The sequence below is a fragment of the Sciurus carolinensis genome, chromosome 16 (genome assembly GCF_902686445.1).
Source record: "Sciurus carolinensis chromosome 16, mSciCar1.2, whole genome shotgun sequence".
NCBI classification, from domain to species: Eukaryota; Metazoa; Chordata; class Mammalia; order Rodentia; family Sciuridae; genus Sciurus; species Sciurus carolinensis.
Genome location: NC_062228.1, coordinates 24,072,563 through 24,096,299, shown reverse-complemented (window position 1 = coordinate 24,096,299; position 23,737 = coordinate 24,072,563). Strand labels below are relative to the sequence as shown.

General features: G+C 35.5%; 1 pseudogene; it reads left to right on the top strand.

The window, feature by feature from the left end:
* Nucleotides 1-10,126: 10,126 nt before the first annotated feature.
* Nucleotides 10,127-12,294, top strand: LOC124967538 (heat shock protein HSP 90-beta-like; annotated as a pseudogene).
* Nucleotides 12,295-23,737: the final 11,443 nt, after the last annotated feature.

Below are 23,737 nucleotides of genomic sequence, written 5' to 3'. Positions count from 1 at the left end.
TTGATTTATAACAGAAATTTGTGCAGGTGTTTAAACACTTCCTGGGTAATAGCATAGAAGTGACTTAGTCAAAGATTATCCTATAATAGGGATTGAATTAGAAGACAAGCAGGTGAGTTGCAGGAAGTGATAGTGTGGTGTCAGATGTCTGAGGTCTGAGATAGAGTGAAGATTTGTGAAAATAACAAGTTGAGTCCAGAGATATTAAGATGGGTGAACCTAGAGTGGTGATTGATTTGGGTGTAATGTTAGTGGAGATTTATCTTTTTAAAGTCTTAGGAACTTGGGCATTATGTGATCTCTTGGGACAACAGGATAATTCTGAATATGGCATGTTGAAAAGAAAAATACAGATGGTTCCCACACCTGGTATTTAAAAGATCTTTTCTTCTATAATTACTACACTATAGATATTCCCTAATAATATTCTTGATAATTGGTGCGATATTGTTGCATTAGTTTTTTGAAATGTGTTTTTTAGTTTCAAATATACTGAACCACAACTTCATCTGCTTTAATTTTTTTTCTCCCCTTCTGGAAGTTAATAATGCTCCTGAAAAAGCAATTAAACTAAAAAAATAAAGCCTCATTTTGAAGAATAAGCAGCTTGCAACCTGGTTTAACGCTGAGACTGCACTAATAACACAGCACTTATGATCTAAGGGAGAAAATGAAAAGTCTTTATTATTTCCCCAAATGATGGAACAACCAGGGCCTAAAGACACACTATCATCATTTATTGCTTTAGATAACGTGCATTTTTGTAAATGAAATGCTTACTTCTGAGCATTATATCCTCCACTTTAGTGATTTGGCTAAATAGTTAATTTGATCTCCAAACATAAAGAGCACTAATGTCATTTCAAGAGTCGGAAGCCAAGTGGAAAGGTGAAAGGAAAACAGAACTAAGCAGAGGCAATGAGGCAGCCTCCACTTGGAGGTAACACAAAGGGACATAGACACTCATTTGATTTAACCTGAGGAAAACAATCTTTTCATTTTAAGAGACAGTTACTGTAACAGTCTTTTTTCTCTTTTTTTTCCCTAGACCAAGGATAAGAGAGGCAAGTTACTTCACTAAAATAAAAGTGAAATTTGGCTTTTACCTGAGAGAATTACACATTGCTTATCTATTAGCTTCAGGAAATTAGGGCTGCTCTTGTGGTTGGCATGCTGGGTGGTGGTAGCAGAGAAAAAAGACTTTCACAGCCTACCCTCATAGCCCCCAAACAAGCTCGTCTGTTTTGAATTGACCCTTGAGCTGGAAACTGCTATTCTAAAGAGAAAGCTTCCTATTTAAAGTAAAAGTTATATTAAATGGATGATTTTTTTTATTAATGTGCCAAACATTTCAAAGCTTTTCAATAACGTCATTAATGGTAGAAAGACACTCTGCTGTCTACTTCTGATGATCAGGAGATGCTTGGGTGAGGACCGCATCCCCTAAGTAAATGAAGAGTATCTCCAGTCACCATAGAAACCCTTAAACTACTTTTGAGCTCAGAGTAAAGTATATAACACCTGCTTTCTTTTTGGACAAAGACTCAAGCTTGTTGTTAACAGAGGAGGAGGAATCCATGACTCTTCCTGCTCCCAACCACAATTTTCCCCCAGGGATGACTAGGAAACTTTGTTCCCTTTATAGCCCCTGGCTTATTTCAAATGCCTTCGTAATGTCCTCTCTTCTCTCCCTAAATTGTTCCAGGTATATTTTTAACCAAATTGTGATTTCCTAAAAGAACAATTTTTTTAAAGTTTTTTTTGCACTAAAGGTTTATTTTCATCTCTTGGATATGTAAGAGAGTTTACTTTTACCTATGTTTTTGAAAGTAGCGATTTCTTACAAAGCTACCAGAGGGCTGAAAGAACCAAAGTGGGAATATCTAAAGGAGCAAAAATGTGGGGGTAGTTTTACAGCAAATATCATGCCATGACTACTAACCCTGGATAGAAGTCTATGAGTCCTAGCCTGCCACTTCAGCCTAATGGAGCTTGGCAAATTTCAATCACATTCACACACACAAGGGCCTACAAAGGAACATATGTGAGACTGGGCAGAGTGGGGTGGTGATTTGGCACAGGTAGGAAGTTTTGGGAGAGCTATATGGCAATAACAGTGTTTGTTTTAAATGCATATGTTTGTATCCAAAATTTTACTGTTTGAAACTATAAAGGAATATTCCTGTAGGTACTCAAATTAATGTACAGGGACAGGCACAGAAGAATTGTTATAATATTTTACCATTTTTAAATAGGGAAAACCCCACAAATACCTGACTGTAGAATCAAGATTTAAGTAATTTCTAGTATCTATTTGTAGTAGGGAATTTTATACATATCAGCTATATAGGAACTGAATAAAATCTTCAAAGTATATTCTGAACCAGGAATAGTGGCACAAGACTAATACCCATAGCTTGGGAGGCTGAGGCAGGAGAATCCCCAGTTCAAAGGCTAGCCTCAGCAACTTAGCAAGACCCTATCTCAAATTTTAAAAAAATATATAAAATAGGTTTGGGGATATGGCTCAGGTTTCAGCACCTGTGGGTTCATTCATATGTATGTATATGAATATACATATATACATATATATATATATATATGTAAAGGAGCAAAAATGTGGGGGTAGTGTGACGGCAAATATCATGCCATGGCTACTAACCCTGTATAGAAGGGGTGTGTGTGTGTATACATATATATATATATATATATACACACACATATATATATAAAATACATATGGTGTGTATAATTTTGTGTGTATATATATATATAGTTTGAAACAACATATAGATCGTTTGAAAGAAAAAAAATCACAGAGAAAATAACTATGTCACTCCAATTTGGATAGGTGTCTCTACAAATTATTTTAGTTATTGCATATATATTTATTTTCAAATTGTATGAAATGGAAAAAAAAGAATAAGCAAGCAAATCTTTTGAGATGTAGGGAAGGTAACTATTTCATGATGCTAAAGTATTCAATTTCAGGCATTCTTTATTAGAGTAGATGTCAATTTAGGCAAAAAAATGTCCTTCAGTTTTCTAATGATAATTCTGCGTTGACTCTTGTACTCAGGAAGGAACCCAGCTACTTTTTCTTTCTAACCTAAGTGCCAGAGTGTTGACTTCAGATGGCAGAAATAATAATTGTAGTCATGTTATTATTATGGTGTAGAATTTACAGAGCACTAATCAATATCCTGGTAATATGCTATGTGTTAAATTACTGGGGATTACAATGTGAATTCTCACATCGGTCATTTCATGTTAGGAAACTCTAATGTCCCTTCCATAAAGAAGCAAGTGAAAACAGGGGTGAAGTGTCTTACTTTGAAATAGGAACTCAGATAGCCTGGTCTCAGGTCCTTGCATTTGCCACTGTTACAAATTATATTGGAATTAAAGTGTTTTAAGTCACTGAGGAGTCTCTGACCATCCTATCTGTCATTACCCTCATGCCTGTTAGAAGCTGTTCCTGTGAGAAATATTATTCAGGCTTACCACCTATGGACTTCTTGGTTAAAGAGACATCCTTACTGTTTTTCTGGTAGGTGGCTCTATTAGGTCACTTCAGCCATTTTGTGACCCTTGAGGAGCCAGTGACTATCTTTTAAAAACAGTATCTTTTATCAGATATAACCCCCAAATTTCCTACCTGACCCTCCCTTGGTTAGATGAATGATATCCTAAGCTTTCAAACCAAGAACTGAGTGCTGGTGAAAGACTCCATGGGCTGGTGTCTGTGTGTGGGTGTCCTCATTTCACACTCTCTGCTTTTCTAGTGGATAAGCCCAGATAACAACAGACCATGACTTAGACTCTTAGTCCTTTCCAAATAAATGGTTACCTTGAGAAATTCATTAAAGTTACAAAAAAAAAAAAAAAAAAAAAAAAAAAAATCCAACGTCAAGTTGAACACATGGTACTTAGGCCACAGGTAGGGCCAGAAGTCAGAGCATCGCGTACAACACGCTGATCCTGAGCTGTGAGAACATGAATATGTAGCTTCTGCAAGTGTCCCCCAATGCAGTCACAAACTCACTGTGCTTACTAAGAGAATCCCCTGTACCCAAGTGCCACTTCCTTGACATTATTCAAAGTGGAGAAGTAGGAAGTTGACAGATTCGGCTCTTCTCAACATAGAAGAATGAAAAAAGTAGGGGAGGTGATTTGTCCACAGTTAAAAAGGATGGCATTTGCAAATAAATGGATGGAATTGGAGAATACCATGCTAAGTGAAATAACCCAATCCCAAAAAACCAGAGGCCGAATGTTTTCCATGATAAGAGGAGAATGAAATATAATGGGGGTGGGGGGTGTGGGAAGTGAGAGAAGAATGGAGGAACTTTGGATTATGTAGAAGGAAATGAGAGGGAGGGGGGTATGAAAACTGGTGGAATGAGACTGACATCATTACCCTCTGTACATGTATGATTACAGGAACAGTATGACTCTACATCGTGTACAACCATGGAAACAAAATGATGTACCCCATTTGTGTACAATGAATCAAAATGTAGTCTGTAAAAAATTAAATAAAAAAAAGCATGGTACATATTTGTTTTGCTTTTCTTTTGTACCTGTTTCTGGGCTGCTTTTCTGATACAGCACAACTCTGACCTACCGCCAATAAGTACATAAGTGCTACCATTACTATTGCTTCATTCTGCCTCGGATAGGATTCCCATGTCAAACCCCAGACGATTCTGTAATGGAAAAAAGAAATTGAGGTAAGAAACAGAAAACTGATTGAGGACATTTAAGAAGTGGGAGGAAAGAAAATAATCTATTTGTGGTTTAATCTGAAACCCCAATGATATATAATGTGCTTTAATGAGAAAAGATAGAACAATTAAAAGGAAACTGCCAACAACACTCTGTTAACAAGACTAGCGACCTTTTTAGCATACTTCAAGAATGATTATTCTTATTGTTTTAATAAATCAAACAACATACTCTTTTTAATTGAGACTTCCATTTAATCCTATCATTTGAATGATTATTGCCTATTTGGAAATGTGCTCATGAACATTACCAAATCACCTTATTTTCCCCTCATTTCCTTATTTAGCTTATAAGTATAATTGGTCCAACATTTTTATAAAATAAATATGCCTTCAAGAGTTTTAAAACTAATTTATTGAAATATAACATCTGTAAGTTATAGGCAACAAATTTAAAATGTTAGGTTTTTCATTCAAAGATTTTTTTTTTTTATTGACAGATAATCAAATTGCTGATACAGTGTTTCACAACATTGAAGTGTAGAATTCTATAGTCCTTGGGCATAGAGAATATTCCTCTATTTATCTTTGAAAAGGCATTTTTTTTTCAAAAGCAAAATCAAGTAATTGCACCTCCTATATCTAATGCATTGCATTTAATGTTAAGTTGATGGCAAAATGAAAAAAGATAAGATCTGTATTTTCAGGAGAATTAAAGGAGCAAGCATTCTCAAGGTTACATTGAGCATTTCTCTTTTCAGTTTTGATAGCCATTATAAGCATAATTTAGGTTTCTAGGTACATAATGGTGTAAAGAGGCATTTGTCCTGCCTGCTTTGGAAATAGTAGAAAATACCACATGATAAAGAGATTGTGAAGTTAGCTTGGGACTATGTCCAGGCAATTTACAACCAGGACAGAAGGGAACAAATTGATATTTTTATTTAACAGAAAATATTTCAACCACTCTAGATGGCATTGTATTTGTTAAAGAGAAAAAAAGAAAACTATAGTATATTGGCTTATATTACAGATTATGTGGCTATCTTTGTCATCTATACTACATGATTTAAATTGAAACATGTCTTTCAACTACGAAAGAACTTATTACTTTGTCCTTTCTAGGCACTTTCTCTGAATTTCATTTATATATACTGAGACACATTTATGGGAGAGGATTGTACGTATAATATGCAGTGATTTTGAGAGTTGTATTTATGATCAAGTGGATGCTGGAGATAGGATTAATAAAGTTCCTGATTTTTTTCTAATGACTTTTGAATAAAAATTGAGATGTGCCTAATTAATCACCACAATGTTATTTACTCTGTCAGTCAGTATTTTAAAAGTACCCAGAGGATGCATATTACGCATGAAGATGTGATAATTTCATTTAAAATTAAGAACGCCTGGTATGGAAAATATTTTTCATGATCCCCCAATGAAAAATCTGAAACACAGCTTTGTAGTCATGGAGAGATAGAAATGAGGGAAAGGATTCATTAACTCCATAGTCTCTCAAGGCTCCATGGAATATATTCTTCCAAAAAAAAAAAAAGGAAAATCATACACAATTATACATTTTAGAGTCTGTTTTTACTTTGTTGTTACCTTCATTATAGAGATTTCTGGGCAAGATCTGTGTTTGGTAGACTCCTAAAATATGAGAGAATTTGATGTTGTTTTTTGTTGTTGTTGTTGTTTTGTTTTTTCTTTTCCCCCTATCAGCTTGGAACAAAAAGAAGTGGAAAACAAAAAATAACGTGATGTTTCTCAGCATTATTTTGGTGTCATAGTACTCTCCAGTATTGTCAATTTGAAATACGAGATATTTTTCCCTAATCTAGCACCATTGGTAACTCAATAGTTTTATTTCACTTTTAAAATTCTGTATTATGACAGTGATGAATATTCTTGTTAATCTAAATGTTTGCAGTTTAAGAGAGATGTGGAAAGATCTGACAAGATGGCTTGTGCCTTATGTTGTATGAGATCAATGTGGAGAGTGATAGTCCTATATTCCACATGTTTCCTGTCAAGATGTCAACAATCCATGGAATAATTCAGTTCTGACTCAGCTTCACAGCCATGTGTACCATTTTTTTTCCTGTTGTGGTAGTTGTCATTTATGTAATTTCTGTGAAGCTTTCAGCAAAATGAATCGTGAAAAAATCTGATCACAAATTATTTCGACAAGAAATTGTGAAGTTGATTTTAAAAGTGAAAACACTATTTCTTCATAAGTCAATGTTGAAAAGACCCTAAATGATTTTAAGTTATGAGAACAAACCAAAAAAAAAAAAACAAAAAAAACAAAATTGCTACCATGATATAAATGCAAATACATGATCCATTAGTTCAGCTATAATACTTGACATTTAAAGGTGATTTAACCTAATTCAGCCAAATTATATTCAGTAATCTTTTAAGTTGGCTTAAATCAGTAAATTAATATGCATCAAGTTATATAGGACAAGGAAAGTTTAGATAAAGTCTTATAAGAAATCTAGACTAAACTCTCAGTAGTGATTAACTCTTGTTCTAGAAAGGTCCAAGAGTCAGAATGAAGTGCTAGAAAAAGGTAAGACAAGAAACAAATTGACTGTCAATTATATTTTGTAATATATTAAACATATACATAATAAAAAGAAATGTTTTTAGGATCGTTATATTTGAATTTTTAAAATCATAGTCAAAATGTAATGATTGCATGCAAACATATTCCTGTAAGACATCAAATTTGAGCAAGTTTGAAATGCTTAATGATATTTCATCAGTCAAAGGTTGAATAAATAAAAGTTTTGGCTACATATCTGTGACTCTCCAACGATAGTTCTTTCTGCTCTTTTTGTTATCTTCCCAATTTGCAAGAACCATTTGAATTTCTTTCAGGAAAAACTTTTCTTATCATCACTCACCACAATACTTCCCAACTCTAACCCCCAGTCTTTGACCCTATCTGGAAACTCGGACCTTTGGACAACAAAACAGGTTTCTCATTCTCAGAGAAATTTGGTGTACATCACCAAATGGTCTTTCATTTTTGTGTGCAAGTGTTGTTTCTTCAAAAGAAGGAGTAGTGTCCTCTTTTTCATCTCACACAAAGCTGGGCATATTCTTGATGCTGGTTGTCTAAATACATATTTAATAATTGTGGTGTTAGCATATGTTTCATTCAGAAGCATCCATTTTAATAGTGACTGTGTCTTGAACTGATTCCATTTTTTAGGTTCCTATAGGATGATTTTTTTCTGGTTGCTCTCACATACCTTTTTTTTTTTTTTTTAAGGGTCTTACCCAACTTTTATTTTTTTAATTTATTTATTATTTATCTTTTAATTTTTTACAGACTGCATTTTGATTCATTGTACACAAATGGGGTACATCATTTCATTTCTATGGTTGTACATGATGTAGATTCATAGGATTCATGCAATCATATATATATACATATTTATATAGGGTAATGATGTCTGTCTCATTCCACCATTTAGACTTTAGTTCTCTGAACAGTAAGGAGTTTGTTTCCTCCATGAGGAACAAAAATAAAGGAAACAGGAAAGCCAGTTTTTCTGGCTGCATTAAGAGGTAAGCATGTGCAGTATAATGTATGGAAAGCTTTCTCTGGTATCTATTAACCCTCCATCCTTTGAACCAATTCTCTTATCTGAATTTTAATTTCCTCATCTATACAACAGACATTTGTTGACAGGTACTTTTAAAGTAAACTTACTTTTTTACTATAGTTTGGGATTCTAGAAAACTTGCAGAGGTAATATAGAGTTTAATGAACCTTGCACTCAATTTTCTCTATCATTAACATCTTTTATTACTATGGTACAATTGTAACAATTAATAGCCCAATATTGATGCATTATTATTAGTTAACATTCAGACTTTATTCACATTTCCTGAGTTTTTAACCTGATATCCTTTGGCTTTTTCAGGATCCTAATAAAGATACCACATTGTACATGACATTATGTCATGTCTCCTTGGGCTCCTCTTGATTCTGACACTGACTTGAGTTTCTCCTGTTTTTGATGACAATGACAGTTTTCAGGAGTGCTAGTCAAATATTTTGTATAACATCCTTCTATTAAAGCTTTGTCTAATGTTTTTGTCATGATTAGACTGATGTTTTGAGTTTTTAAGTGGAAGACCATGAAGTGCCATTTACATCAATCATATCTCATTAAGTATTAGATATGGAAAATGACAAATCCCAAAAATGAGACCTGGGAAAAGGGGAGAGAAGAAAAAAAAAGTGCCATACATTGAGAGCATTGATCCTTTCCCAATACAATCTTTCCCAGTGATCAAACAAACCCTGGGGAGGAGGTGTCCATCAAATCTAGAAAGGCAGTCTCTGGGAAGAGGACAAAGCATTGACCCTTCCCTAAACAAATCCTTTCCAGATACCAACCACTGACCCAGTAAGATTAATCCCAGAGATTGGTCACTAACCCCAGACCTCCTCACCTATCACCCAGTAAAAAAACCCCCAATTCTTGAGTGCCCAAACTGACATGTTCATTAATTAAGTCACCTCTCAGTATAACCTATATGAGCCCAGTACCCTCCCTTGTTCAGTGGCTCATTTTCCATTAGGAAAAAGTAGGTTTGACAGTGTTACCCTGTTCTTGCCTGCCCTGTTCCTACATGAAACTTTGTTTCTCAGTAAAAGGCTAAAATGATCCCTAAAGTTTGCTTCCAGTCTGGTCCTTTCATGCTAAAATTAAGTGTACATATTATCAACATGACTTATCATTACTGACCTTGACTTTCCTTCCTGAGGTAGCCTTTGTCAGGGTGATTTACTGTCAAGCAACCCCTTACCCTGTTTCCATACCATACTACTTAGAAAGATTTCTATGTGCAGTTGACCTTAAGGAGTAGGGAGTTACACTCCACTTATTTACATACAGAATATGTACATAATATTTATCTTCCATTTATATATCAGTAATTCATTTCTATTAACATGGGCTCACAAATACTTTATATATTGAATTACTTTATTTTGTGGCTCATTGGAGCTTTTTCAGTTGGTTTCTGTATCCCCTAAACAAACTTCTATTAATATTTTTTAAAGCACTTCATGACTGTTGGGTACTATAAGATGCTCTAGGCTCATCTTGTATATACCCTTCCCCAGTGCTTGAAGCAGCTCCCTTTCTTCCAGAAGTCCTGTTTTCCCTCATTGGAGAAGGATATTAGAAAACAAGATTTTGCTCCTGAGGTGTTCATGGGAATTTTAAAGTTAAAATTAAAAGTTAGAAAGTTCTGGTAGAGCTCTCTTGAGTCACCCCCCTCCCCCCAGCAGCCTAGGTGTGGTGAGCAAGTTGCACACTATTCGGGCCCACTCTACTCTAATACTCACAGCTCTTCTCATCAAGATGCCTGAGGAAGTGCGCCATGGAGAGGAGGAGGTGGGGACCTTTGCCTTTCAGGCAGAAATTGCCCAACTCATGTCTCTCATCATCAATACCTTCTATTCCAACAAGGAAATTTTTCTTCAGGAATTGATCTCTAATGCTTCTGATGCCTTGGACAAGATTCGCTCTGAGAGTCTGACAGACCCTTCCAAGTTGGACAGTGGTAAAGAGCTGAAAATTGACATCATCCCCAACCCTCAGGAAAGGACCCTGACTTTGGTGGACACAGGCATTGGCACGACCAAGTCTGATCTCATAAACAACTTGGGAACCATTGCCAAGTCTGGTACTAAAGCATTTATGGAGGTTCTTCAGGCTGGTGCAGACATATCCATGATTGGGCAATTTGGTGTTGGATTTTATTCTGCCTATCTGGTGGCAGAGAACGTGGTTGTGATCACAAAGCACAATGATGAAGAACAGTATGCCTGGGAGTCTTCTGCTGGGGGATCCTTCACTGTACGGGCTGATCATGGTGAGCCCATTGGCTGGGGTACTAAAGTCATTCTCCACCTCAAAGAAGACCAGGCAGAGTACTTAGAGGAGAGGCGGGTCAAAGAAGTGGTGAAGAAGCACTCACAGTTCATAGGCTATCCAATCACCCATTATGTGGAGAAGGGATAAGAGAAGGAAATCAGTGATGTCAAGGCAAAGGAAGAGAAATGTGAGACAGAGGAGGAAGATAAGGATGATGAGGAAAAACCCAAGATTGAAAATGTGTGCTCAGATGAAGAGGATGATACTGGTAAGGATAAGAAAAAGAAAACAAAGATTGAGGAGAAATATATTGATCATGAAGAACTGAACAAGACCAAGCCTATTTGGACCAGAAACCCTGATGACATTACTCAGGAAGAATATGGAGAATTCTACAAGAGCCTCACCAATGACTGGGAAGACCACCTGGCATTCAAGCACTTTTCTGTAGAAGATCAGTTGGAATTCAGGGCATTACTGTTCATCCTTGGCGGGCTCCCTTTGACCTCTTTGAGAAAAAGAAGAGCAACAACAACACCAAACCTCTGTCAGTCATGTGTTCATCATGGACAGCTGTGGATGAGCTGATACCAGAGTATCTCAACTTCATTTGTGGTGTTGTTGGCTCTGAGGACCTGCCCCTGAATGTCTCCCGAGAAATGCTTCAGCAGAGCAAAATCTTGAGAGTCATATGCAAAAACATTGGGAATAAGTGCCTTGAGCTCTTCTCTGAGTTGGCAGAAGACAAGGAGAACTACAAAAAATTCTATGAGGCATTTCCTAAAAATCTTAAGCTTGGAATCCATGAAGATTCTACTAATTGACGGTGCCTTTCTGAGCTGCTGCATTACCACACCTCCCAGTCTGGAAATGAGGTGACTTCTCTGTCAGAGTATGTCTTTCACATGAAGGAGACAACGAAGTCCATCTATTACATCACTGGTAAAAACATAGAGCAGGTGGCCAACTCTGCTTTTGTGGAGCGTGTGCAGAAGCGGGGCTTTGAGGTGGTTTATGTGACTGAGCCTATTGATGAGTACGGTGTGCAGCAACTCAAGGAGTTTGATGGGAAGAACCTGGTCTCTGTGACCAAAGAAGGCCTGGAGCTACCTGAGGATGAGAAGGAAAAAAAGAAAATGGAGGAGAGCAAGGCAAAATTTGAGAACATTTGCAAGCTCATGAAGGAAATCTTGGATAAAAATGTTGAGAAGGTGACAATCTCCAATAGGCTTGTGTCTTCACCCTGCTGCATTGTTACCAGCATCTATGGCTGGACAGCCAACATGGAGTGGATCATGAAGGCCCAGGCACTTTGAGACAACTCTACAATGGGCTACATGATGGCCAAAAAGCACCTGGAGATCAACCCTGACCACCTGATTGTGGAGATACTGTGGCAAAAGGCAGAGGCAGACAAAAATGACAAGGCTGTCAAGGATCTGGTGGTGCTGCTATTTGAAACTGTGCTGCTGTCTTCTGGTTTCTCCCTTGAGGACCCCCAGACCCACTCCAATCGCATCTACCACATGATAAAGCTAGGCCTGGGCACTAATGAAGATGAAGTGACAGCAGAGGAACCCAGCAATACTGTTCCTGATGAGGTACCCCCTCTTGAGAGTAATGAGAATGCATCTCACATGGAAGCAGATTAGGAGTTGCCACTGAGAAATCTGCGCTCTGTATAGTGTCCCCCTGGCTCCTACATTAGCCGTGAATGGCCCTTTCCCACCTGGCTTCCTCTGCTGACTTATGTTCTAGTGGGTTTTCTCCTGTCCTTGGTGTCTTAAGGCAAGAAATAGGGCCTTCAAGCCCCCCCATCCCCTACCTAGTTTGGCAGCAGGGTTGGATGTTGTATTGTGTTTTTTGTTGTTTTATTTTGTTCCAAAATTAAAGTATGCAAAATAAGAAAAAGTTCTGGTATACACTCTATTACAAAATATGAAAATAGAACTAAAAAATGAAACAAAAAGGAAAAACATAATAAATATGTATTTCAGTCATTGCATTTTTCATTTCCTCACAGCATTCCTAACTACATCAATATCTCCACGTGACCAAATTCAAGGGACCATTCTCTTATTTTCACAGGCTCTTGCCAGTTTTTGATGGGTGCATCTCTCCTACTCATTTGAAAGTCTTTCATCTCGTACTGAGAACTCCATTTCAAATTTCTTGCAACATTTTCTACTTTTGTTCACCTTAAACTATTCCAATCCTTTGTGATTGAATTAGCTCATGCTTTCCGCTTGTCCATGGGTTTTCATGTCATCTATAAATGTATCAATTCAATGAATAGCTTTTGTTCAAGACTTTTCCACTAAAGTCTAGAGTCATGCATCCAAGTGCCTTCTTAAAACATCAGCTTTAAGGTCTCAAAACCATCTCAGGCCCAACATTTCCCAAAAGGATATTGGATTTTCTCTCTACCTATCCTTTACTATCCTAGAAAACAGTTTTGCTATATAAATATAATGATGAGTTATGGTTTAATTTATTCTCTCCACAAAATTTGTGAGTTTAAAGTGCCATTATATTACATTTAGAACAAATTCCAATTACTTATCCTGCTCCAATTCTTTATTATTCTCCCATTAAATTGCTTACTTGGATTCTTTTCTGATTGTCATGAAGTTTTTCCTTGCCCTAAGGTTTAACTTACTCTTTGCTCTGCCTGAAACACCATTCCTCATATACCAAATGTCAGATATGACTGCTTTTTTTCTTAATTTAAGGTCTTGCATTGACTATGTTCTCCCCAAGGGGAAACTGCATGATTACTTTCTCCTATCATATCATCTTAGATACTTCCTTCTAGCATACCAAATGGACATTTGGTAATCCTCAGGCCTATTTCCCACTTATCTCTGTGTATACATCTTGGGTACATGAGCATGTAAAGGCTAAGAAGTCCAGAACTCTGTCTGACTTACCTATTGATGAAACCCCCATGCCTAGCATACTGCCTGGAACATATGTCATACCACTGAATATCACTTAATGGATAAATGAAGACAGAAGAGAGTATCACTGGACAGTTAACCTATGAAAATTAAGTGAAAACATATCCTGCTAATTTCTAGAAAGGAATATGACACACTCCCTATTTTGAGAAATTCACACATCACATGTACCTACTAAAATAAATAAAATAAGATAGAATCACATATTCATAAAATAAATAAATGTAATACACTCCCTAATTAGTATAAGAGAGAATAATTTAAAAATAATTATTATGTCCTGGAGAAGTAGAGCCCAATTAATTACCAATTGTGTACTATAGAATACAAAAGCGTTTCTATCAGAACAACCCCCATATATGAGACACTGGAGTTAAGCTCAAATTAATTTAATTATTATCTGGTGTTGGCTTGAGTGAGTTACTTTTTCACCAAATTGTCATATTTTTATAAAGGAAAAAAAGTATAAAGTGATCAATGAGGACAAAAATATTTTGAATAGCATAGAATCACCTGTGTTAATATTCACAATCATTCTCTCTGCACATTGTATTGAGATGAGTGTTTTACAGATCAGCATTCAATATATGCCAGTTTCTAAGACCATTCTGTTATCATTTTCACATTTCTGTGGTTTCTAATCTGTGAAAGGAAACAGGAGACAGACACACACACACACATATACAACATAATACATATATATATTTCACATATATATCATTCATATATATATATACACATACATATATGTCACTTCACTAATTATTTGTAAATGGTATTGCTATGATTTTATAGCTATATTGACTGTAACTTTTAGGTCAAAGGAATTAAAACGTCATTATCAGTAAATTTTGTGGTTTATTGCTATTGTCACAAGAATAAAATACATAGTAGCATATTCCAGGCAGATAAATATCTTCTCATGGATTTTACAGAATGACAAATGGTATATTTAAAATAAAAGCAAAATGACTTCTCTTTCTTCAGAGATGAAATGATTGAGACATTTGTATCTATTTATATCATTGAGACATTTATATCTATGCATTTGAATTGCCAGAGAAGCTGGTGGATATGTAGGCTCTTGAACTAGTTAATGCTTGTTTTTAAAAGTCCATGTGAACACGAAATGATTTACACTCTGCTATTTTAATATACATATCTCTGTTCATTAGTGTAGTTTAGCACCTTCTACGTGGTTTTACTAAGACATATTTGGGGGGGACTTGCCATTGGGTACATTGGCTATTTTTAGTGGGTTTTCTGTCTGCTTCCTACTGATGGGAAAGGAAAGTGTGTTGTTTGCTTGTTTTGTTGGACATTAATACTTTATTTCTGATAAAATATACATACATACTACTCCCATTATATGGCTTGTCATTTAACATCATTTACATTATATTTTGTAGCACAGATTGGTTTATTTGCTTTTTTAAAAAAAATACCAGTTTGTGGGACTAGGGATATAGCTCAGTTGGTAGAGTGCTTACCTGTCAAGCACAAGGTCCTGGGTTCAATCTCCAGCAGTGCAAAACAAAAACAAAAACAAAAAACCCAGTTTATTATAAAAATATATAACTCAGAAACAGGCAGATAGAAACAATGCATGAGATAAGGTGCAGTAGTAGAGAAATGTAGTTTCTATTTCCTTTCCAGTATCCCCAACATCCAGCACCCTGGGGTTCACTAATCAAGAAACGTTATAAACCCATCAGTTTGCATTTCCATGGAGGCTTCATTATATAGGAATGATTGATAAATCATTGGCTATCGGTGATCAAGTCAACCTTCCCGTTCCATTTCCCCCCTACCCCAGGAGGATGGAGATGAGAACTCCAACCCTGTAGTCACAGGATTCTTCTCCACGACAATGAGCCCCCGTCCTGAGTTTATTCTGGAGTCCCCTCAACAGTAATCTCATTTGCATACTAAAAGACACTCACCACTTGGAAATTTTAAGGGTATTAGGAGCTGTATGACAAGAAATGAGGGCTGAAACCAAATATATATTTCTTATTATATCATATCTATGCCCTGGTCTTTGGTCCCCAATCCCTTACAGCAAAATAATCATAAAAATCATAAGATCCTCATAAAATGCTAGAAGTCTATTCAATCATTAATAATTAATCCAATTCATTATCATATCATATGAAAGTGCTGCATTGTGAGTTAATTTCAGTTTGCAAACTTTTATTGGAGATGTTATAATGGTCTATTTTGACCTGAAATTCTGTGTCCCCATAAAATTCACATGCTAAAATCTAATGCTCAATGCAATAATGTTAAGAGGTAAGACATTTAGGAAATGATGAGGTCATAAGGATGGAAACCTTGTGAATATGATTAGTGCCTTTTGAAAAGGGGCTGAGGGAACTTGTTTGTTCCTTCCATAATGTGAAAATATCACAAGAAGGTACCATCCATGAAGCACAAAGCAAACTTTCTCCTGACTCCAAATTCATTGACACCATGATCTTGAACTTTGCAGGTCCCCAAACTCTGAGCCATAAATTATATAAGCATTTTATGGCACTCTGCTATAGCAGTCTAAACAGACTAAGACTCATTCTAAAAGCAGTAGTAGACTCAGCTACCTTATAGTTCACCCTTTTGGACACATGGTATCATGGAGTTAAGAGAAAATATCATCTCCTGCTCTGGTTTTAGAGGATTAATATAGTATTGGATTTCTATCATTACAGAACTCATTTATTCACTCTTTACCCTGAGTTACTATCTTTGCCTCTTATGTCCCAACTTTTCTCCCTTGGTAGGGATATTACATGTGGCTGCTATGTGGGGGTCTAGATTGCAGGCAGCAGTACTATTCTAGAAAGTCCCTCCCTCTAAATTCATTCTCATTCAGTTAAGATTATATAGTTGCAGGGTCAATGAGCTATTTTTACCACCAGACTAGATAACCAAATTCACTATCAAATTTAAAATGTTTTGCTTAGGAATCATACCTGCTTCCAGTATTTGTAGTTACAGTCCTGGTCCTATGACCATTACATCCAACAGAAATAATAATAATAACAACAACAACAACAGCAACAATAATAATAAATTAATGCTGGGATAAAACGAAAACATGGACTGAAAAGGAAATAAATATATAGTCATTATATCAGCCTTCTTTGGCAAAAATTTGCATAATCATACTACATCCATCTCCATTTATTCTTCCTCAAACCCACCAAAAAGGGAAAAGAATATACTCACAAAAGGCCCAATAGTGTGGTTCCTTTTGTATGAATAGTGCAGAGTAGTCAACTATGTGGAGAAAAAAAAAGTCAGGATGGGGTGGGTTGGAGGAAAATGGGAAAGCAATTGTGAAAGGATACATAAAAATAAGAGTAAAATTACAAAACTCCTAGAAGAAAACAAGAGGTGAAACTTTGTGACCTTAATGGTAATGACTTAGCCATCGCACCATCTTAGATATGTCATCTTAGATATGATAGGATGTCCTTCTGGAGTGATGAAATGTTTTAAAATTGATTACGAGGCTGGTTGCAGAACTGTGAATAGGATATTCATCTGTACAACACAAGTTAGTAAGTTGTACGGCATGTGAAATACATCTCAATAAAGTTTCTAAACTGATGTTTTAAAGATTTATGTTAAACACCCAGATATATAAAATCCTACGTATTAAATATCAAAGTCAGGGGAAATCAATAAAAAATTCTGACCCAAAAATAATGAATTTCTGAGTACGCTAAGACAACAATGTATTTTAGGTATTAACGAATCAGCCCAATTTTCAATTTTGTCATTTTTTTTTAAGTTACTTTTTCATGACTTGGTAAGCTAGCATCCACTCCATCTAAACCTCATCATTCTCTGTTTGCAAAATATATTGGCCTCTACCCATTGAGTGACATAGAGAACTCGAGAAACTTTGCTGAAAGAAGTAAATCAGTTTCAACTCTTGCTAGTAGTAACAATTCCCTTTGATTTACAAGTTAATCTGAGCCAGTCCTATAAGAATAACCTCTTGTTATTAGGTGCGTCTACTGGGCCAGCTCTACTGGTAAACCTTGTCTACCCACAGAAAATGAAGAGGAATGAGTGAGTAGGGACAGAAGATTTCAATTTATCACCCGTGCCACATCACATGCCTTCAAATCTCTTTCAACATTAAAGGTTGTACTTTTTTCACCTTTGGTTTAAGAAGTCAAAGAGATTTCAGTGAGCACATGGTCATGATTTTAAACAAGAAATATCTGGTACTTTTCCAAATTAATTAAAACCTTTGGAACATCTTCTCTGCTTTGGTAATGAGTCCACTTATACTGTTAAAGTTATGCATGCTAATCTCACACTTTTTCACTATTTAATTGTTATTTTTCATTTTCCTAATTTTATATGGAAAGTGGTTTTCTTCCAAGTTATGTAATTTGTGAATAACTGCTGATATTCCTAATCAATGCTCAGTTTTCCTAAATTTATTAATAGCAATAGATACACATTGGGATGCCACGTCCAAATACTTGGATTTGGAAATTCCCTCTACCACCGTGAAACTGAATTAATACAAAGTCAAACTGAAACCTGGAAGATGTTCTTTCATATAAGAGAATGAACACAGTTTTTGTGTTCCGAAAGGTGTTAAAAACAACAAAAAAACTGTTCACCCCTCTATTTTGGGGCGACATCAGCAAAGTATTTAGATTCCTTAAACCACACATTCAAAATTTTAAGACAAGGGGTCTTATATCTGCCTTGGATATTTTGTAGGGGATTAAATAAAATAATAAATAAAGAATTAGCAAAAAAAAAAAAAAAAGAATTAGCACTATGTCTTTAGCAGAAACTCAGAAAATGTTTTTTTCCTTCCTTCTTTCTCTGTGGATTTATAATATTGTATTTCTTGTTTGCATGCAAAACCCACCTTCCAGAGCTTATGACTGAGTCTGGGAATAAAATGAAAACAAACACATACAAACCAACAAAGAAACTCATGGGATTCTATTACAAGTTGGAGAGTGATGTGGAGATCAGGGTGAAAGGTGATATGGGAGAGGTTAGAATTAAGCTCTTCATAATTATTATCAAAGAGTAGGGAGGGATATATGTTGTTGTTGTTGTTATTTGGTACCGGGATTGAACTCTGGGGCACTCAACCACTGAGCCACATCCCCAGTCTTATTTTGTATTTTATGTAGAGACAGGAGCTCATGAGTTGTTAGCTTTTTCTGAGGCTGGTTTTGAATTTGAAATCTTCCTGCCTCAGTCCCCTGAGCTGCTAGAATTCCAGGTATGGGCCATCATACCTGGTAGGAGGGTTACATTTTAAGTAGAGGAAGTACAGAAAAAAAAAATTAATAATAAAACATATGTAAACTGTTCAAGGACAACAGGATAAGAACTGAATAGTTTCCTTGTTAATGTGAGAGACAGAAGTAGACAGGAGAGGAAGGGAAGACAGAAGTAATTAAGATGATAGAAGGAAAAGGCAAAGATCGTTTAAATTTTTTGAGTTCAATTGAAAATGTAATGTTACCACTGAGGAGAAAAAAACATGAAGGAGAACAAAGGGTTACTTTAGAGACTGCTATGTTATTGTCCTTACCTTTTTAGATACCTAATGCATCCTGTAAAGTGTGTCAGGTCAGGATCACAGGAATGGAATTCCTGTATCTAGGTTCTGTTTTACTATTATCTGTGTGCAATAGGGTACACTTTTAATCTCTCAGAAGTTGTTCCTTTTACTATATAGAGTGGGAACACAGCTCATTGAGAGAGTTGTTTATGAGAATCAATGAGTTGACATAAAATATTTGTCATAGCTTTGAGCCAGAAATATTCTGAGTCTTTCAAAACCATATATTCTTTTCTTCTTCTATTAAAGACACACACACACACACACACACACACACACACACACATTTAGTGTTATTGCTAAAAGGTAAATGAGGAAATAAACTTAGTAACTTGGAAAAAAAAGTTTCTTTTGGGTAGGATTTGAAAATATTAATAGGTTTAGTTTGTGTCACATAAGTTCCATTATTTAAATGTCTGTTTACAATAGAGCCATTTTTCAGGAAAGTTCTTGGCAAAACCCCACGATAGCTCCATTCAAGAGGAATTAATCATTCTCTTAGATGGCTCCAAAGATCTTTTCATCCTTCAAAAGTGAAAAGTTTGGTTTCAGGTACTTAGAGGATTCCAACTATGGTTTTTCCCACCCAAACGGACATGCTTTGCAGCTACATCACCCCTTCTAGTTTGGCAATTTCTTTCAGGAAAAAATATAAAATACCCCTCAAATTGTTAAACAAGATAATTAGAACTGCTAGAACTGAGCTGATAATAGGCATGGGAATTTTTCAAGGGCATTCATGTCAAAAACTGTATTTAATATAGGTCCAAGGTTTGTGAAAAGCTGTACAAAGGGAAATGTTGCCACTTTGGATCCCTGGGGAGTTCAGTCCTTTGCCAACATGAATGAACTGCATTGTGCACCATTCTCTGCTCCATTTCTAAGTCAAACATTGAAGTGGTGAGTGTTAGTCTGTTTCTTATATCTTCACAGTTAGCAACTTGAAAAAGAAATAGAAAAGGAAATGAATTCCGAGCCTTTTAATGTTACACATTCAGAACACTAACAAGGGATTGCTCTATCCAAAAGAAAGATAGTTAAAATGTTATGTAAATCAGCACTTCCCAAGGGCAATAAGAAAACATTCCACAATGGCAGCATGTTGTACCAGAACGATCTTTTTTTGAAGAAATACATTATTTTAATTGACAATTAATTCCCCTTAGTAAGTAGTAAGTACTTTTCAGTATTATGAATGGACAGAGAAATGAAAATCCCTTAAATAACCTCTCATGGTTTTTTTTTTTAATCAATGCACCCTCTGATAATTAAAAAATGGCTCAGCATTTACATACATCTTAGTAGATATGTATGGCAGTAGGGACATTTAACAACAAAACGTCCCCTAGACTCAGACTGCCGGGCAACACATAGTCTTGGAAAACTTCAATTATCTTTGCTCTTTCTTCTTTGGTGATCAGACAGTTAAAAGGTGCAGCACATTCTTTTAACCATCTCTGAAGGAAAAAATGCAATGTGTGAAATGAGATGCATTTAAATTAAATCGCAGGAGGACGCTGCCATTCTTTAGCAACTTCACCCCTTGCTATTTCCTATTATTCCTCCACCCTAAATACAGCCCAGAAGATTAAGTCTCCAAAAGTGAGGTTTGAAGCTCTAAGGTTTTCATCTTAGCTCTGTCTTTCACCCACACTAAATATGTCCTGTGAACCCTGACAAATCATTTAGCAATACAGAAGTTTCATTTTACCTAATCTAAAGGTTCTTTATACTTTCAAGCTATACAAATATTCAAGACCTGCTGTCACTGATGCTTATGAGAAAATTTATCTATGTTGGCCAAATAATTCAGTTCTTCTTCTTCTATAAACAAAAGGAGACTCCCTAAAGGAAGATTATTTCCTTAGGCATGCTGAATGGGTTCAACAAAATTTAATGCGAAGTAAATATACCTAAAATGGATTTCCAATCCTGGTGAAGACAGAGTTATGGATAAGCTAACATACAGTCCACCCATAAAACAACTGTATTGACGGATGAAATTTATGAAGCAGCTATTTGCAGGCAGGGGCAAGAGAGAAAAGGAAAATGCATGATGTAAATATTGCATTTACCCTGGATTCTGATGTATTTTACAAATTTTGTCTGGCCACACAGACAGCAATGTCTCACTGGGCAGAAGAAAGGGATCAGATTTTGGGACTATTAAACAGGAAGACATATGTGGGGCAGAAAAGCACCAAGACATCTGTATAGGGACCTTCTTGAGTCTTTGAATACTGTTCCATCCATGCAGCATGAGACTCTGTGAGAACTGGCAGAAGAGAGTTTTCTTTATGAAGGCAAGATAGTCCCAGAAAGGCTTAAAGAGCTAATCAAGCATATAAATAGGTATCACTGAATACTCAGTCATTCAATTAAAATCCAGAAAGTCTTCTCCTTTATAAATAGATCTGATGTAGCCTCAGAATGAGAGTTACTCCACATCATTCCCAAACTAGCTTGAAAGTAAAGAAGCTGATCAAAACAGTAAATTAAATTCAGAACACACAAAAAAGAAAGCTTTTGAAAGGAAATAGGAATTCTCACATTTATGGCATACACATGGTGCTGCTTAAAATATTGCATCCCAGGACCAGGAGCCACAGAACGATGACACTATTCTGGGAGTTAGCAGAGTAGTGATATCAAGGGACTGTATAAATATGTTCAAAGAATTAACAGAAAAGAAGGAAATGATGTAGGGAAACACATGCATAAAGTGCAAAATGGAAGAAAAGAAAGTTATGGAACTAAACTTGTCTCCTAAATTGATAGAAATATTAACCTAGAAATTAAAAAGCAAAATAAACCTCCAAAACATAAACTACAGCAATAACAGAGAGCAAATCTAAATACAATAGTGCTGAAATAACTAAAAACCAAAGAAAAAAAATCTTAGAAACAACCCAAAGAGGAGGAAAAATACAAGACAGTATTGTTAAGGATAGGTACTAGTGCTTTGTTAGAATAATGCAAATGAGAAGAAACAATCTTTAACTTGCCAAAAATAAATATTCATTCTTGAGTTCTTTATACAGAGAAAATGACTTTACTAGTGTAGAAAAATAAAGACATCTTCAGTTTAAGAGTCTAGAAAATTTGACACCTACAAAATGGAAGTGAAAGAAATGTTAAAATGACTAAGTTTAAAAGAAGGTGATTTCAGATACTGCATGGTGCCACATAAATTATCAAAGAGAGAGGTAAATGAGTGTGTAAATATATAGGACTGATCTTATTTTAAAAAATCTTTAGTGCATAATTGACTTTAAAGGAAAATGATAACATTATAACTAGGATTTGTAATAAATTTAGATGTAGAATAGAAACAACCAAAACAGAGAGGAAGATGGTTAGAAATTGGGTTTATTAAAGATCTTTATGTATGAAGTGATAAATTTGCATCAGGGTGCAATGTAGCTATTAAAATAGAATATCATAATCCCTAGATATACAGCTAAAAGAAAAACAGACAAAGCTACAAAAGTGAGTAGAATAGAATGATAAAAATGTACTTAGCTAATCTAAATGAAATCTGAAAGATGAAGTAAGAACAGATATAAAACTATTTTTTAGTTGCATAATGGTAGACAGAAAAGCATAGCAATAATTGTATTACATGAAAATTCATTAAAAATCCAATTGAAAGAGATTCTCAGATTAGATCAAAAAGTGAGACCCAACCTTCTGCTGTTTAGCAGAGGTGCTACATAATCATCTGTAGGTAGTTTAAAGGAAAGTCATGGAAACAAGAAGACAAAGCACTTATGCCCACATTAACATCTGACACAGTAGAACTGCAGAGTAAAAGCTTATCAGGAGCCAAGAGGGCATTTCACAATGACAAATTCACAAGAAGGCATATGCATAGTTGATAGGAGTAGAAAGAAATTCAGTAAAGACAGATATCTAAACAAAACTAATAACCTAACAGGGATTTATAGAATACTTTGTACAACAAATATTGAATATTGAGCAAATAAGAATGTCCAAACTGATAGACCATATTTTGAACCATAACACTAGTCTCATGAATTGCAAAGTTTTGACTCTGTTTGCTCCAACTATGACAGAATTAAATTAGAAATCAAAAGAACGAGTTTTGGAAAATCTTAAAATGTGAAATCCAGCAAGACACTCATAAATAACTTATGATTAAAACAAGAGCTAAGAAAACTAGAGAATACTCAGAACTGAGTGATAATTATAATAGCATGAAAGAATATGTGGGATATCCCTATAGCGGTATAAAAATAAAAACAGAAAAGGCATTTGACAAAAGTATGGCTTCAATTGCTTTTATTAGAAAAGAAGGAAGACATACTTATTATTAATACGGAAATAGTATACCCCTCACAAAATAAAACAAAGCAAAATAACCTTAATGGGCCCATAACTAGAATGACCAAAGGGGAAGCAAAGAGAGAAAAACACAATTCCAGGAAAAGAAAAAGGTAGGTAGCATCAATATAGAAACTAATTATGAACAATTTGATGACTAAAATCTGAAAGCTCATACAA